The sequence below is a fragment of the Rousettus aegyptiacus genome, unplaced genomic scaffold (assembly GCF_014176215.1).
Source record: "Rousettus aegyptiacus isolate mRouAeg1 unplaced genomic scaffold, mRouAeg1.p scaffold_m13_p_3, whole genome shotgun sequence".
NCBI lineage: Eukaryota > Metazoa > Chordata > Mammalia > Chiroptera > Pteropodidae > Rousettus > Rousettus aegyptiacus.
In genome coordinates, this window is record NW_023416306.1 from 146692454 (window position 1) to 146703934 (window position 11481).

At 40.2% G+C, this 11481-nt stretch overlaps 1 long non-coding RNA gene across 1 annotated transcript; it reads right to left on the bottom strand.

The window, feature by feature from the left end:
• Positions 1–465: 465 nt before the first annotated feature.
• Positions 466–9437, bottom strand: LOC118615000. Its single transcript, XR_004956241.1, has 2 exons — positions 8429–9437; positions 466–2133 (listed from the first exon to the last, which is right to left on the bottom strand). It is a non-coding gene; the product is annotated as an uncharacterized LOC118615000 (long non-coding RNA).
• Between the last annotated feature and the right edge of the window lie 2044 nt (positions 9438–11481).

Sequence of the window (11481 nt, forward strand, 5' to 3'; positions counted from 1 at the left end):
CAGTTACTTTATTTTGAACCCCAAACGCTGGAGAAACCAACCCAGCCAACATCGTAGAAGTCACCTCTGATGAAAAAAGAAAAAGAAATGAGAGCCAAAGAAATTGAATGGACTTTAAACTCCATTAATTGCTCAGTGTGTGATCTCACAATTTTAGCTCCATTATTATTTAGCTATTACTTATTGATTTTAGCTCCATTTATTATTGCTGAGTGTGTAACCTCACAATTGCAAGTATGGCCATCATTGGAAATAAGCCTTTTTAAGACTCACTTTAAGGGACAATACAGCAAGGGGTTTATAGGTTGTAAAATCAAGAATATGTCTCCAGAAGAAGTAATATCTGAAATATCTAACGATTGCTCAGCATGATTAATCAGAATGGAGTGAGGAGTAAGCTTAGCCCACCAGCCAACTTCCAGCCTTGCCCACTTCCTCCCAATGCACACACACCAGATATCCAACTGTCCTTATGTTGTAAATTTATTTTTTTATGGCATGGGATAGAATTTCCAATGACTCCATGATATCCATATTTAAAAATTGGTGTATTCCAGAGGAGGATTAATGTAGGTTTACTCAAGGGCAGTTATGGAGGAACAACATAAGGGCACAATCTAGGGACCAGGATGATTGATCGTTATGGGAAAGGAACAATCAAAGATGAAGCCAAGGTCACCAGCCTGGGGGAACAGAAGACTGATGGAGCAATTAACTAAAATTGTAAACCAAGAAAAGGAACAGTTTGGGAAGGCTGGTGAATCAGGGGCGAGATGCCAGATATCTCAGATGTAGGTAATATGGAACTGGAGGACAGGAAACTGAGGCTAAATAGTCCACTAGTCCTATAGCTATGTTATTTTTTCCAACATCTTTAGCATCTAACTCTATGATTAATGCACAGTAGGTGCTCAATAATTGAATAATCTCAAATGGAGAATGATCTCCATGAATGTGATAGCTGAAATTTAAGGAGAAGCTTAGCATAAACAAATGCAAAATTTGAGGGTGGAACTACAAGGAACATGCATGCATATTTAGGAATGAGACCTCTGGACATGTGAGCCAGAGAGGAGACAACAGCAGAGCAATAAAGAATTACAGTAATGCTGAGTCAAGAAGGCCAAGTCAAAGGAGAGTTTTGAAATAGAGGGGCAGTAAACAGAACAGACTGAAAATGCAAGAAGACTCTAGTAGTTTCCAAGCTGCTATAACTAAGTACCACAAGGTGGGTGATTTAAAACAGAAATTGATACTCTCATAGTTCTGGAAGCTAGAAGTCCAAAATCAAAGAGTTGGCAGGGCTGTGCTCCCTCCAAACCCTCTAGGAGAAGATTCTTCCTTGCCTCTTCCCAGCTTCTGGTGGCCCCAGGAGTTCCTTAGCTTGTTAGCATAACTCCATTCTCTGCTTCTGTCTTCACATGAGCATCTTCTCCCTGGAAGTCTCTGTGTCTTCACATATCTTCTTCTAAAGACACCGATCATATTGGATTTAAGTCCTACCCTACCCTAACCTCATCCTAACTAATTATATCTGCAAGTTAGGATGTATTCTGAGGTTCTGGGGGTTAGGACTTTAATGTGTCTTTTCAGGGGGACATAATTCAATCCATAACAAGTACCAAGCACAGACTGTTTGTGTTAGTGGTTAGGAGGAGGCTGGTAAGGTTCATAAAATTGCTATTTGACCCCCAAATTGGGGATGGAGATCATATGGCAGGAGGATAACGAGTGAAGGGTAAAGGCAAAATGAAAAGCGTGGCAACGAGTGGAAAGTGAGAGAAAGAGTATGAGAGGCATCTGTCCAGATGTCTTTCCTGCTTGTAATTTTTTCTCTCCTGCTTGTAATTTTTTCTTTCCTGCAGGTACAGGGGCTGTTTGTGTGCTCTGTGGAAGGTTTGGTTTCATGCCATCAATGTTCATTCTGTGACTTGAGGGTGCTTCCCTAGCAGCGTGTGCCACCTGGCATGTCTGTGGGTCTTGACATCAGAGCCTCTTTACTCAGGATTTTAGTGGCCAAAATTGGTTGTCATTTGGTTCCTATGACTTCTCTTCTTGTCAAACCAGACCACCTGGCTGTTTATGCAGGTATCAGGTATCAGATGGGGTTCCTTCATCTCTGGAGCTCAGTCCCTGAAATGTGAGAGTATAACTTGGTCAGCAAACAGTGTTTATTCATATTATCAGACTGACATGAGTTCAAGAGGGCTGATTGGGAAATAAAATCACATAGTCAGCTCTAAGATGAACTCAGAGCCTCCTCTGGCCAGTAAGGTTTTCTTGGAGGATTAAGCTGGTCATTCTTGGCTCTTGTATTCCTTAGAATGGATAATCTCCTAGAACACATCTTCACAGACTTCTGATAAGCCCACACCATGAGTTAGGCATGGTTTAACCTCAGGCTGTGGACACAGCTGGGCCTTCTCACCTCGGATATGCTACCAATGGATTGAGAATGTTCCAAACAATGGAATTAGGAACAGGGCTTGGTAAATGGGGAAAGGAGATTATAGGAATCTCCAGCCTCCATAATACTAGTCAACAGTCCAGGATCTGAGAATGTCCCCCGGTGCTTTGTAAAAGTGGCTTCTCCATGAGAAGGTATTCGTGGAATCATCTAGATGAGCTGGGTGTTACCTAGTGAGACAGTTATTTTTCTAGATAGCCATTCAGCAAAGCAAAGGGGAGGTTAACCTGTGAAAACATTCTTCAGTGGAACTTTTGGAAGATGCAAAGATGGCTGAACTCTCAGCCTACAGAAAAACTTAACCGCTTCCTGGAAGACTTCTCCATTTTTCTTTCTTTCCTCTCCATATCTCCTGGCCTCTTTGATGCCATTTGAAGCCATTTTTGTTCAGATTATGAGGATAGTAACTAGTAAAGTTTATTACAGGGCTTGAAAGGAGGACTGCTGCATAATCTATGACCCAGCGGTGGCAGCCCCAAAATGCAGATAGATCTGCTCCAACTCTCTTTTCCTTCTCCTGCAAACTGGACTCATTCTACAAAGAGGGGCCCCAAGAAATTCACCAAGGCTGCATAGCACACTCAGGATCTATGGAAGAAACAACGATTCTTCAGCTTAGCTGGGAGCATGGACGAATTACAACTTTATTACTGGATCTCAGTGAGCCAGCCAGCCAGCCAAACTGTAGACATATGTTTATGGGGGCAAATGCCTTCTCTGCCTTCATCTTTGTTTAGTTTGCAACTAGAGTCTGTTTTTCTGTATCAGCAAGAGCAATTTAAGCAACTTGTCTTTGTCTACTCTTCTGGTCGTACTAGGTAAAGTGGAATGCAAGAATTAGGAGGTGAGGATCCATTTTCAATACTGTGGTCTGTGAGCTTAACACAAGATCTTTTTCCTCCTGACCCCCATTAGGTCTCAAACAAACTATCTGAAATATTTCTTCTGCACTGTCTGAAGACCTTATGTTTTGAGTTGATTTTGCCCTGTTGGTGATGAGTTTTTTTGGGTCATTCACATGCTAGTGTATTTATGAGCCTTGAGCCATTTCTAGAAGTGGCAGCTCCTTCTTAGAGGTATTATGTGTGTCTTTGGAAAATCTCCATGTCAGGGTAATTGCGCCATATGTGATTTGACACTATAGCCTCCGCCTACAGTCAGTCCTAAACCCACCACAACAGAGATATACTCCCCCACATTGCCTAGCCCTTCTGCATTTAGAGCCAACTGATCACCTCAGAGGCCTTGTCTTTTAGACGGTACAACTACAAAATGACAGAACTTGTATCAGCTTGGGTCTTTGGAAGAAAACTGCTCTGGAGAGCCCTAAGAACAACAGTGAATTTTGCATGAATGAGAAATAAACTTAAAGTTTTAGACCACTAAGAATCTCGGTTTATTTGTTAAGACAACATAGCCTAGACTATTCTAACATATCCACTAAAGGTTTAAAGTTTGGTGAATCTTACAGCTTGGCCTAAACCCACTAATTTATAGATAAGGAAACTAAAGCCCAGAAAAAAGAGGTGACTTATATAAAGTCACAGAGAGAAAGTGACAATGCTAAAATTGGAAGTTCCAATTTAGTTCTCTTTGCTATCACAGAGCATCTTTTGCACTGATTTGTATATAACCTGAATATAATATTTTCAACCTCATTTCTCAGTTAACTTGGGATTCTTGATTGACTGAAAAATAGACCCTACTGAGCCAAGTATTTGTGTCTTGTTTTTTGATAAAATAACTATTTCAACAATGATCTTAACTGTCCTGCCCTAATTTCAGAGAAAATAAGACATTGCTGCCAGACCCTATACACATGTAATTTCCTTGTAGTGTATAGCTTGATGGAAACCCTGAGTTGGGGGTGGTTAAGATATTTGGGAAGCTTGAATTCTGAAGATATTTCAACAGCTCTCTGTTCTCACTAGCCAGCTATCCTGGTGTGTGTGTGTGTGTGTGTGTGTGTGTGTGTGTGTGTGTGTGTGTGTAGAGGTATTGCTAACCTAGAGTCCTGATGAGTGGAAGCCAAAAATCAAATTCTGGATGAAATCTGAAGGGGAATACTAGCTCAGGTCAGATTACCATATCCAAAGCAAGTAATCAAATCATGTGCACATAAAATAAAAATTAGAGGCAGCGAGAAAATGAGATGGAGACTGAAAACTCAGGGAGAACTAGAAAGGTTCAGAACAAGTGAGATAAAAGGAGGTTTGGCGCTATCTTCAAACCCTAGCAGATGTCCCCAGCTCACGTGTATATGCCTGCGGCATGTGATTTCACAGACAGCTCAGATGTGTACAAGTGACCCAGCCAACAGACCCTGACCGAGAAGCTGAGATCAGAAATACTTTAGCACACACCCACTTCAGCCCCCTATGAAATATAACAACTCTAGACTTGCCCTTCTTGTCAACTTGGCCCAGCTTTTCTGAAGTTTTGTTGTCGTTGTTGTTTTGCCTGCGTATGTCATTACCAGATATCACCGTGGATGCTGAGAGCACGGTTTCCTACATCTGTTCTTCTCCCGTTACCTGCTGAAGCAGGTGGATGCCTACCCCAAATTTGGTTCTGATGCAGAGACTGACACTGGCTTCCACACACCAAGAAGGAATGAAGGTGTTTGGATTGCATGATCGAGGTCTCCGAGGCAAGGCGGACGGGCCACTCAGGCAGGTCCCACATGGCTGAGAGAGCAGGAAATGGACCTGGCTCTGGCAGGGCTTATGTTGCCCTTAGGGAATAGGACCAGAGACAGGAGTAGGACTGGCGAGGCCGTTCCCCTGCCTGCTCTGTCTGAATCTCCCACCCTCACTGAAGGAGGGCGTACCCAGGCTTGTGTGGACACAAAGGGAAGGAGCGGGGGTGGTGTTTAAAAGCTGTCAGCAGTCCAACATCAAAAACTGGGGTCCGATTCCTCCAGGCTCACTCCTTTGCCATAGCAATGGCCTCTCCATTGGTATGAGACAGCAGGCCAGCTTTCTGCCTTTAAAGTGTGACTCATATGTTTCTTTACCTTTCTGCTGGTGTCCCACTGCTCCCAGCACAGCTTGGCTCTTCTCTCTAAGCAAATCCCAGCCTTATCCTTCCCTGCCGCCCAACCTCATTCCACCCCTCCCTCCCTTCCAAAGGCATGGCCAGCAGGGTACCTAACGTACTGACCTGTTTTGGAGAGAGTAATTAATTGGGGGAGAGCCCTTCCTGTTAATTGCAGGTGGCAGTGATTAGAAAAAAAGTGAGAGGATTTACTCTTTTGAAGATTTAAAAAACAAAAACAAAAAGTCCCAGAATAGAAAAGTAGGGAAAAAAAAAAATGAAGCATGCAGAGGGGAAGGACAGTGGTTCTAAGAATGGAGAGAGAATTAGGCTGCATCCTCTCATCCTAATTGTTCTGGGTGATTAACCGGCTCTGCTGCTCCAGGAGAATTCTGCTTCGCTTGAGCCCTTCTATAGGGCACCCTGACGATGATGCCTAGAGGAAGACAACAGAGTACAAGCCAGTGGAAGTTAAATTCCGACACTCTTCAGGTCTCTTATCCCTATGATTCTGATTTGGCTTCTTGTCTAAAGGAAGCTGGTCGACGGCCAGGCTTTTTTGTTCCTGACAGAAACAAGCTCACAAAACTCTCCCCTACTGAGGGCTTTAATTGGCCTCCTCTTTTGTGTATATGTGTGAAGACATTCTTCTGCCTTCTTTGTAAATAGTTTCCTTTTCTCTAGAGTAGAGAGATGGCCCCAAGCTTTATAATGGATTTTACATGCAGAGAAGGGAAAGAAAATAATTTTACAAAACTCTTTCCTCTGTTGGCTCGATACACAAAGAAATATTCTCCTCAGCCCCAGCATCTCACCAAGCTAAAATTGGCTGCTTCATTAAATGAACGAGAGATGTGAAAAATAGAGAGACGTTTAAGTCATTAGGTCCCTAGCTGATTTTTTCATTTTAAGGCTTTCTCTTTTCTTCATATTTGTCCTTTTCTTGACACCATTTTTACTTCTGTGCGATTTACTCTTTCCTTCATATCCCCTTTATTCTCACTATGTTTATGTCCAGAATAAAGGAGTTGAATGCACCTGTTTTCAGATTTTATGTTTTTGTTTGGATGCTGCTAAACTAGTGAGAAAAGCTTAAAAAATAATTCCTTTATTGATGTAATTACAGCATATTATGGTGCTCTTAAAACACACACACACACACTCTCTCTCTCTCTCTCTCTCTCTCTCTCACTCACTCACAATTATTTTAAACAACTCTGGCTGAAAATATCTCTCTGGGCACCAGGTGATAGTCATGAGGGTAGCAGGCATGAGTAAATAGGTAATCTTAGAAATCAGAGAGATGTTTGGTATAAAATGGTATCAAAGATGGAGTTTGGGCCAGAGGACCCAGAAATACTTGAAGCCTGCCCACATTGATTACTTCTTCCAGCAGGTGAAGTCTACGAGGAAGATAAAAGCACAGCACAGTGGCTGGGCAAGCAGATACTTCATGACAACTGGGACTGTCACTCTAAGACTTAGGAACTGTATTATGTCCTGGAGTACCTATTTGTCCTAGGCTGGTGAATCAAATGAACTTGTTATTCCCCAAACCACACTCAACCCCACCAGAGGACTCAGAAATACTTCTTTTGCAGACTGATTGCATTTCTATAGAAATTGGTAAAGCCAGTACAAGAGATAAGCCCAAGAATAGAGTTTAAAACTATGATCCATCTAAAATGAGTTTTGTTTATGATGTGAAGTAGGGGGTCAAGATTCATTATCCTATGTGAAAACCCAGTTGTCCCATTGAAATGTTTTGACATCTTTGTTAAAAATCAATTGACCATGTTAAGTATTGGGTCTATTTACGGGCTTTTGACTTTGTTCCATTGATATATTTATCTATCTTTATGCCAACACCACACCTACTTGATTAACTTTATACTAATCAGGGAGTGTAGAATTCTCCAGTATTGTTCTTCTTTTGTAAGATTGTTATGCTATTCTAGACCTTTGCATTTCCACAGAAATATTAAAATGGCATATCAATTTCTTAAAAAAAAAAAAAAAAACCTGGCAGAATTTTGTTTGGGATTGCATTGAATCTAGTGATCAACTGAGAAAAAAATGACTTTTTAAACAATATTGTGTTTCAACACCATGAGCACTGCATGAGTTACAAAACTCTTTATTTTTATTTCAGTCTTCTTTAATTTCTCTCAGAAATGTTTTGTGTCATTTTATAGTTGTGCGTGGTGGTAGAGTAAGACTGATACTCATCGTTCTGTCGTGGTAGAGCCAGAAACAAATTACTGATTCTTGTTCTTTAAACTCTGCTCTTGGTTTACCTTTCAGAGTGGCTTTGCCAGTTTCTACAGAAATTAGTCTGCAAAAGGCATTTCATTTGGAGAAGCAGGGCTTTCAAGGGTCTTAGCAAACCTTGCTGTGCTCAGAAGAAGGGTTATATGCTATTAATATGGGCCATGTACCCTCACTACAGAAAATCCCGCTTCTGAATGAGAACATTCCACGCGGCCCCTGGACAAGGTGTCCCATTAGGACAAGTTTTTTGATTAGAGTCTTAGATTCACTGGCACTTCCCCACTTTGATCCCCAATGTTTCCCTCTGTGTGTGACCTGCTAAAGTGACCTTCTAAAATGTAAGTCGGATCATGTTGCCCCTTACCCCATTAAAATTCTCCTATAGCTTCTCTTTCAGTTATCTATTATTGCATACCAAATCATCTCCAAAGTTAGTGGTTTAAAACAACTATTTATTATTTGTCATAATTCTGTGGGTCAGTAACCTAGGTTGGGCTCAGCTGGGAAGTTCTGTTAGAAGCGCCTGGGCTCACACATGTGGTTGTTATTATCTGGTAACTTCACGGGTTTCAGAAATCTAAATTTTCCCTCATTCAAAGATCTGGGACTTTGGTGCTGGCTAAGCCAGGCCTTGTTCTCCATGTGGTCACTTACCATGTAGTAGTTCAGACTGGGATTTCTTACATGGTGACAGAAGCAGCTCAAGAAGGTGAGGGTGGAAGTTACAGGACCTCTCAAGGCCAAACCTTTGGGATTATCACATCATTTCTGCCACATTCTGAGGTCAAAGTAAGTTACGAAGCCAGCCCAGATTTCAGAGATGGGATCATATAGTCCGATTCTTGAAGAGAGGAGTTGCAAAATATTGTGTCCTTATTTTTCGATTTCTTACAGCCTCCTATTGCACTTAATGTAGACTTCAAATTGCTGTTTATGGCCCTGCATAAACTGAGCCCTGTTTCTCTCTGAATTAACCTCTTACCAATCTTCTTTGGCTTACCACAGTTGCTCTCACTTTAAGCTTTCATAGTGCCTGTTCCCACTGCCTGGAATGCTCTTCTCTCAGATCCTTGCAAGGCTGAATTTCATTTTGTCTTTAAATTCAAATGTCAGCTCCTCAAAGAGGCTTTCTCCAAGCATTTCTCCCAGTCACGTTTACCACATTATTGTTTCATTTTTACATGGCACTTAGCAATACCAGAAATGATCTCATTCATTCATTCATTCATCCGTCCAGTCATTCATTCATACTTATCATCTTACCAGAATTTAAACATCACAAGAGTATTGTCATTGACTCTCCGGTTTACCTCTGTATTCCCAGTGCCCAGAAAGGTGCCTGATAACAAGGAGATGCTGGATGATGATTTGTCAAATCGGTTAACCCCTTTGTCTTTTTCACTTTGAAAATCCATATCTCCTTAGAAGACAGGACAAAAGTAGGTGGAAAAATGAATATCCATCCTTAAAGTTGGGATTTAAAAAAGATCTGTAGGCTCTTTTCCTGTCGCTGGTCCTATTCCCTAAGGGTAACATAAGCCCTGCCCGAGCCAGATCCTTTCCCTGCTCTCTCAGCCGTGTGGGACCTGCCTTAATTCTTTCTTGCAATCTATTGGGCAAATGCTCTACCTTAGATTCAAATGGCTGTTTGCCCAAATCCAAACTAATGAGTTTATAATCATTTTTTTACTTTTTAATTATTAATTATATAGTATTTTTTTAAAGTTGCCAACTTGAAACAATAAACAGAAAACCTTTATTCTTAGAAAATACATGCTTTTCTTAGAAAAACACTTTTTTTGTCTGTGGATATAGCAGTTATTAACTACTATTAAATTAAGCTTTTCCCATGGCTATATTCTGATTTAAACGTTCTTTTTACTTTTACAAGAATTCCATCTGAGAGTCCTTGTGTCTCAAGGCTGGCGGTGGAGCTGGACGTTCAGGCTAGATTTTTATTGTGAGGCTTTGTGTCTTCTCTCAGCTGCTAGCTCTATTCTCATTTAAAGTCTGCTAATGACTTAGTTCCTCCAAGTATTTGATTGAACTCCCTTTTTCTCAGCACTAGCTCTTTTACTTCTCTTCCCTATATCAAAATTAGAAAGAGGGGGGAAAAACACCTAGTTCTTTATCCTGAACACATGATTCTGCCCCCAGATGCTTTGTAATACAAAGAAAGTAATTTCTGCTTGTCTTCAAATAAGAGTCAAAATCTCCCTTCATTGAGTTTTCTCATCAGGAGTTCTTTAAAGTAGTGATTATGCACAATAGGACTTATCTTAGCGAAGCCATAGCAATGGTTCCACAAGAGGCAGTTTATACAAACTCTTTTTATGATAAGCATTCCCCAGAAACTCTTTCTAAAGAGAGAGAGAGAGAGCGCGCTCTTAAACAGAAAAACAAAGAACATTTAGGCTGAGCTCCTGCAGGCTCCTTAGAAGAGAGCTGGTTCCAGAGGATGGACCTCTGAGTTGCAGCAGGGATGGCAGCAGGGGTCCCACTGAGTCGCCTTATGATCTCTGGAACCACATCTGCTCCTCCATTCTCATTCCTTCACCAGGCATGCGAGGGATGCAATAAATGCTTACTGAGTACTCTGCTGGAGTGATCTGGTTTCTGGGCATTCCACAGCACAGTTACTTAGTACAACCTGAAGGAAAACTTCTTTCTTCTTTCTACGGCAATGGTCCATTCATACATTTGCACATTGCTAACGAAATCTGATCACCTTTAGGTTAAAAGTCTTTTAGAATATACATACAATTGGTACTCATTAAGACAATATTTGTGTGTGATATACCTAGAATGAATAAAGAAAAATGACCATTGGGAGTTCATGGTCTATAAATGTGTAAATTTACATCAGTGTCCTCTGATATTTTTGGATTGCACAGGTAAAAAAGTAAATAACCCCTTAAAATGTATATGTATGTATTTAAAAATTATTCAAATGTGCTATGGTACCAATGTTTTATGTATATGAAAATATATAAAATATATAAATTAAAACAGGATGAGAAAAAAGAAACAAATAATGTTTTTAAGTAATTGTTTTATTTTTTAATGGTAAAATTTTATTCCTACTAAAATCTGTTACACATTATTAATATTCTTGGTGAGAACAATGCAATTGAATATGCTTCTTTATGTTTTAAAATCTCAGGTTAGGACTTTGTGATATGATCATTCAATGGTCTAGTTCTAAGTTTGGTTTGTTTTCTTACTTGGTTTTAATGCTGTCGGGGAAAAAAGAAGATGCTTCACAGATCCAAGTGGAGGCATGCACCATTGGCCTCCTTTACTAAATCATGGTGTTCATTGTTCAATCGTATTCACCAATTATGCAAAAGTTTTTGTAGAAATTTAGCTAGCATCTTTCTATATTCTCTGATATCAACCTGATTTTCTTACAAATAAATCAGAGGGGGCATTGATGGAATATAACTATGTTTTCATATTTTTATAAAATGTGTTCAAAATTGATTATGAGAATGATTTGTAAATGCTAGAAAATGCAGTTTCTTAGTGTGAAAAATATGAAATTTTCATAGGTGGTGTGGAGTCATTTTCAATAACAAACTCACATAATGAGGAAAAAAATCTGTTCACAATGCTCTTTCTGTAGCACAAGTTTCTTTTGAAGAGCAATTACTTTCTCACATATTAGTAAATTGCCACTTCGACCTTAAGGAACAGATTAGGTGTAT